This window comes from Mirounga angustirostris, unplaced genomic scaffold (genome assembly GCF_029215605.1).
Source record: "Mirounga angustirostris isolate CCGP_5_RB_7025 unplaced genomic scaffold, mMirAng1.0.hap1 SCAF_11, whole genome shotgun sequence".
Classification (NCBI taxonomy): Eukaryota; Metazoa; Chordata; class Mammalia; order Carnivora; family Phocidae; genus Mirounga; species Mirounga angustirostris.
The window spans coordinates 91,801,635-91,808,688 of record NW_026991719.1 but is presented as its reverse complement, the minus strand read 5'-3'; the positions used below and the strand labels follow the sequence as shown (position 1 = coordinate 91,808,688).

Sequence of the window (7,054 nt, the reverse complement as noted above, 5' to 3'; positions counted from 1 at the left end):
ACTCTTTCACACAAACATGAAGCAGAAATAATCATCCTCACTCTTAATGGTAAAGTAGTAGACTTAAAGCAGTTAAGTAACTTGCCCAATGTCCACAGTAAAGAAATGATTGAACATGGACCTGTCTGACTCCAAAGATGATGATCTTTTCACTACAGCACATTGTCCCCTACAAAGTGTTGACCTTAAGAATATTTCAGTGGCGGGGAAAGGGCACAGGGTTTGAAACATGGCGGACGACGTGGATCAGCAACAAACTACCAACACTGTAAAGAGCCTCTGGATCTCATCAGGCTCAGCCTGGATGAGAGAATTTATGTGAAAATGAGAAATGACAGAGAGCTTCGAGGCAGATTACATGCTTATGATCAGCATTTAAATATGATATTGGGAGATGTGGAAGAAACTGTGACTACTATAGAAATTGATGAGGAAACATACAAAGAGATATATAAATCAACAAAATGGAATATTCCAATGCTTTTTGTCTGGGGAGATGGTGTTGTACTAGTTGCCCCTCCATTAAGAGTTGGCTGAAACAAAGAATTTATCATGTATGGAATATAGGAGCTTTTGTATGATTGCCTCTTTAAATGTAGAAGACATTCAAAAGAGAAACCTGCATAAATTTTGATATTAAGAAATGACCAAGGATTCTTCCACTCCTGAAATGAGTTGATTTGCAGATAACTAAAAAATTCTTAAGCTAAAGGGCATTTTAATTTTTTTCCAACCCTTTCAATAAATGTGATCACCAAGATGCAAAAAAAAAAAAAAAAAGAATATTTCAGTGGCATAACATTTAGTATCCTTCACTGACTTTCAACCGGGAAAGTCACCAGGCCCTTCAGCATACCAGGCCTTTGCCCCTGTTTACTTCTGCAGAGGCTTCTTTTGTTTCCCCACCCCTCAAATTACAGGCCAGACAAAGGCAAGGAGGCTGAGATAGCCTGATATCCTTCTGTTCTCCCTGGTTTCATCCTTCACCTACTTCCTACTTTTCCTTCAAGATTAAGCAAAGCCTAACTTTTCCAGAAAGCCTTTCTTGTTTATCTCAGATAGGTAGCTGCCTTGCCTCTTCTATTCCACAGTACCCTGAGAATACCTTACATCACATCCTTTATCAGACTGTATTGTTTTACTTATCCTCTCTCTCCACTCTAGACTGAAGCCTCCCCAAAGCAATAATTTTGACTTGTCTTCACATTCTATCTCTAACATCTAGGCTAGTGCCTAGAATTTAGTAAGCACTTATAAATGCTCAAAGAATGAATAGATAAACAAATAACAACAAAAACAACAGAATGAACAAATCAGGAAGGCAGGTCCTGTTTATTAAGAGGCAGATAGATTGCATGTGATCCTGAGGAAAACATCTCAGATGCACCATTTCACAATAAATTCAGGGAATGTTCCATTAAACCAGGAGTCTTCGTTCTTCTCTTTGTTAAAAGAAGAGCCATAGCCTCTGACTGGACTTGGATCTCTTCCAAGTTGCCCTTCTCCTTTAGTACCAAAGTTGGAGCACTTAATGGAGTGGTCTACTCCCTTTAGTGTCAGCATCCACATCTTCTAGGCTCTGAGCAATTTGGAAGCAGAGTTCCTGAAGCTACACACTAGTCCATCTCTACTGAAAGAGACAGATGCAATTGCCTGTTCACACTCCACCAGTGAACAGATGTTTGTTTGTTTTCCCTAACGGATGCACCCTCTGCTCCATGCAGCATTTGGATCGTCTTGTCTTGCTTCCAACTATTCCCCAGCTTCCCTTGCCTCTTGATCCAGGGACAAAAACAGAAAGGAACAAAGAAATAAGCCACATACATCATTTTTCAATTTTCTTGTGTGAAACGCTGTGACTGCCTCATTTCAATCAGAAGGAAATTAGTTCTTTGCCCTTTGAAGTGAGCCGAATCACTCATAATCTGAAAACAATGCAACTGTGGAGAGAGACAGAGTGCCTAGAAAGGAATGCATGCAAGATGACCTGGGTTCTTTCTAGTCGTAGCTGTACCACTAGCCAACTATGTGACCTTGGACAAGCCACTTAACCTCTCCAGGCTTTGGTTTCTTCATCTGTAAAATTAGAAGATTGGGCTATATGATCCCTAAAGTCCCTTCTTGCTCTTCAATTATGTCTTGAACACAAGCATGGGTGCAAACTGGTTTCACCACAGTACAGAACCCTACATTTTAAAAAATTACTGATTCACTCTAGGGGCAAACCTCTAAGCCTATTTCCACTGTTCCACACCTCCGTTTTTTTCTGGTTGAATGCATGTTTGAAACATGTGATCCAAATTCAAATATGATATTCTCGGTCTGCCAAAAGGACATTGCTGGAGCCTGCAGCCTTGCCACTCTCTTCTAAATGCCCCAGGCTAGCTTCTGAAGACCCCAATTTCCTGTGTGTATGCCATTGTGTTGACCCTATGGGACAGGCCACATCTGTCATTCACCTGACCCCATTCCCACCTCCTAACTCACCTGACTGGGTTTTCTGTCAACATTGGGAAATTACATTATGGAGAGAGGGTGGGAAACTGGAACTAAGGGTTTGCCTAAGATGTGAACTTCAGTCTAAAAAAACTAATAGGTTAAAGGTTGCAGGAGGCAATGAGTCATAAGTGAAGGATTTATAGTTACCAGTAGAGAGCAGTGGGCCAGAAACTAGGTAGACGTGAAAATAGAAACCTCGAAAGCATATATACCAATGCTTAAGGAAAGAAAATTGAAAGTCAAAATTTGAGCAGGTAGACAAGAGCCTGATGTGGGCAAATTCCAAATGACAGGATAGCTGGTAAAGCTCTGGGCCAGTGGTTCTGGCCTAAGAGATCCTGCAGAATCAAAAGCATAGGACAAGGCAGACAGGAGAACAGATAGGAGTTTTTGAGTATCCAAGAGATCTTGATTGTAATCTAAGCAGATACCTGCTGCTAGGAAAAAAAATCGTTCCAGAACATGCTCAGGCAAGTAGATGAGTGAAGCCAACTGTCTGGTCTGGGGAGTTAAAAGTAACTAACTGTTAAAGGTAGAGACTGACTGGGGCGCCTGGTTGGGCGTCAGACTCTTGGTCTCTGCTCAGGTCTTGATCTCGGGGTCGTGGGTTCAGGCCCCATGTTGGGCTCCATGCTGGATGTGGAGCCTACTTATATATATTTTAAAAAAAGGTAGAGACTGACTATCCACCTGGCTCATGGAAGCCTGTGGCACCATGGTGTCAGAAACCAGCCTCACAATACAGAGAACCTCAGAAAAAAAGAACAATATGATCACATTCCCATCTAACTTACAAGGGGTGATCCCATCAGCAAGCAGAAAAGTAGGCACACTGGTATCTAAGGCCAGGTTCCCCTCCAAGCCTCCCTAAATTTGATGGGAAATATTTACCCTGGTCATAGCTTACAAAGGTGAGAGTACCTGGGAGAACATCAATAAGGAGCAGGCCAGGTAAGATCAGACTGAGCTGATAGAAGCTGAGTCTGAGAGATAGCAGCAACTCCCAGTCCAGGAATGGCAATCACTTGGCAAATCTGCACCCACTTCCAGGTTTATGGCACACATTGCTATCTAATCTCAACATTCCTTCCAGATGAGCCTGGGGATCCTTCTCAACACAAAGCTCACTAATACTTGACCAGTCAATGTTGTCATATGAGATGTAAGCATATTTTCCATCTGTTTTGCAACTGTTAAAGAAACTATAGCCCCAGACTCCATGAAGCCTCAGAGAACTTTTTCCGTGTTGACCTTATGGCCTCAATCCCCAGTGCCACTGTATAGTGCACAGATGCTCCCGGGGGCGGGGGGGGGGGGGAGGGCGGGGAAGGGGCCCTGGGATTAAAGACAAATTCATCTGACTCATGTAAGCTGGCTACATAGATTCACAGTTCTTGACAGAGTCTACCCAACCATGCTTCTGTCTTGCATTTTGTGGTTCACCCCTCATGACCCGTAACGATGACCTTCATGTAATGTAACACGCAGCCAGCTGACCCAGCCGCAATGGTCAGAGTCTTAGGTTTTCATTCTGCAGGACCATCCCACACACCATTCATAATATTTTCCATTTTTCTGGTGTGATCCAATTTCCTGAAGAAATCATTCTTGAAAAGTTATTACCTTCTTAGTAATTCTTCAGGCAAAAGAGTTCTAGAAGCTGGTTGCAATGGCACCTTTCCAATGGAATGTATAAATCAGAAGGTTCGCCTTACTTTAAACGATTTCCTTCTATCAAGTTAAATCTTTTGCAGAAGATTTGCTTCTGGTCTCCTTGCCTGATTTACAAGCAATGTAAACAGACTGGAATATAGACCCCCTTCTCATTTGAAGATTCTCAAATAAATGAAAACAGCTTGTTAAGTAGAGCAGTAATAGGGCCATTTTGCATGATTGTGCTGAAGAAAATCCATTAGTGATAAGGCAGCCTTATGTTTTCTAATAAGTTTAAGGCACAGGAAGCATCTATTTTTCCTACCTTTAATTTAGATGAACTTTGACAACATCTGTCAATTTGAAACTAAACCAAAAGTAGACAGGTCCTCAGAAAGACACCATATAATTTTTTTTTTAAATCTAGGGAAAAAAGATTGTAAATTTTAGTATTTGAAAGCCAGTTTTAGAAGGAGGTGATTTTATTAAGAAGTATTTGCATCTATAAATGTAAGCAGTTTTACTTTATGGAAAAGAAACTTCTGTTTCAAAGAATTAGAGTTACTGTTTCATTTTGTTGTTTTGCTATTTTAAAAAGTCCCACTACTTCTCAAATACATCCTGAATGCTAAAGGATTCTCTTCAAAAGTTAATGGTCCTTACAGATCTTGAGTATGATTCAAATATTTTCTAAACAAGTATAGTGAATATTAACCGGAGCACATTCAATTACACTAGAACTGTTGAGAGCTTTGAGATGCACTTTTTATTTTTTATTTATTTATTTTTTAAAGATTTTATTTATTTGACAGAGAGAGACACAGCGAGAGAGGGAACACAAGCAGGGGGAGCGGGGGAGGGAGAAGCAGGCTTCCGGCTGAGCAGGGAGCCCAATGTGGGACTCGATCCCAGGACCCTGGGATCATGACCTGAGCCGAAGGCAGACGCTTAACGACTGAGCCACCCAGGCGCCCCTGAGATGCACTTTTTAAATGTCTAGAGTAACTAACAATTTACAAAATAATATCATCTGATAATCAGGAACTTACATAATTTTTTATTAAGACTTTATGCAGGTGTTTATTTCAGGGCTCTCTATGCTGTTTTATTGGTCGATGTGTATTTTTATGCCAGAACCATACTGTCTTGATTACTAGAGCTTCGTGATACAGTCTGAAACCAGGAAGGATGATGCCGGCTTTGTTCTTCTTTCTCAGGACTGCTTTGTTTATTCTGGGTCTTTTGTGGTTCCATACACATTTTAGGTTTTTTGTTTTTTTTTTCTTTCTGTGAAAAAAAAAATGCCACTGGAATTTTGATAGGAACCACATTGAATCTGGTAATCTCTCTTCAGTAATGGTGTTGGGACAACTGGATAATCACATGTAACAAATTAAATTGGACTTGTATCTTACACATCTTACAAAAATTAACTCAAAATCAAAGATTTTAACATATGACCTGAAACCATAAACCTCCTAGAAGAAAAAAAAAACAACATAGGGAAAAAACTCCTTGACATTGGTCTTGGCAACTGTTTTTTAGATATGACACTAGACATACAAGCAACAAAAGCAAAAATAGACAAGTGGTACAACATCAAACTAAAAAGTTTCTGCAGAGCAAAAGAAACAATCAACAAAATGAAAAGATAATCTACAGAACAGGAGAAAAGATTTGCAAACTATATCTGCTAAGGGGTTAATATCCAAAATATATAAAAAATACAAGTGGAGGTGGAGAAAAGGAAATCCTTGTACACTGTTGATGTAAATGGAAATTGGTGAAGCTACTCTGGAAAACAGTATGAACACCCCTTAAAAAGTTAAAAATAGACCAATCATATGATCCAGCAATCCCACTTCTGGGTATATATCCAAAGGAAATGAGAAAATGAAAACAGGGTATCCAAAAGGTATCTGCCTTCCCATGTTTACTGCACCCTCATTCACAATAGCCACGAAATGCAAACAACCTAAGTGTCCATCAATGCATGAGTGGATAAATAGATGTGATATAACTATACAATGGTATATTATTCAGTCATGAAAAAGAAGGAATTCCTGCCATTCATGACAACATGGATGGACCTTGAGGTCATTAAGCTGAGTGAGATAAGTGAGAAAGAGAAAGGCAAAGAAAAATGATCTCACTTTTTTTGTGAAATCTAAAAAATCCAGACTCATAGAAACAGGACATAGAATGGTAATTACCAGGGACTGGGGGTGAAGGAATTAGGGAGACGTCAGTCAAAGGGTACAAAGTTGCAGTTGGATGATGAGTAAGTTCTGGAGCTCTAATGTACAACCTTGCAATTACAGTCACCAATACTGTATTATAAACTTCTAAGTTGTTAAGAAAATAGATCTTAAATAGTCTCACCACAAAATGAAATAATAATTATGTGACACAATGGAAGTATTAGCTAACACTATGGTGATAAACATACTGCAATATATAAATGTATTGAGTCAATGCATTTTATACCCTGAATTTACACAATGTTACGTATCAAATATATCTCAATTTTTAAAAAAGACTTTATTGTTTTACAGCAGTTTTAGGTTCACAGCAAAACCAAGGGGAAGGTAAAAAATTCCTCATATACTCCCTGCCCCCTCACATACATAGCTTCCCTCAATATCAACACCCTTCCCCAACCAGAGTGGTATATTTGTTACAATTGATGAACCTACATAAATACATCATAATCACTCACAGTCCATATTTTACTTTAGGGTTCCCTCTTGGTGTTGTACAATCTGTGGATTTGGACACATGTATAATGACACATTACCCATCAAAATGTTATACTGAATATTTTCACTGCCGTATAAGTCCCCTGTGTTTCACCTATTCATCCCTCCTCCTCATCCCCAACCCCTGGGAAGCAGTGATCTTT

At 39.6% G+C, this 7,054-nt stretch overlaps 1 pseudogene across 1 annotated transcript; it reads left to right on the top strand.

Annotated features, from left to right (window-relative positions):
- The first annotated feature begins 212 nt into the window (after nt 1–212).
- On the top strand, nt 213–786 carry LOC123835902 (U6 snRNA-associated Sm-like protein LSm3; annotated as a pseudogene). Its single transcript, XR_006788842.3, has one exon. The product of XR_006788842.3 is annotated as a U6 snRNA-associated Sm-like protein LSm3 (transcript).
- The last annotated feature ends 6,268 nt before the right edge of the window (nt 787–7,054 follow it).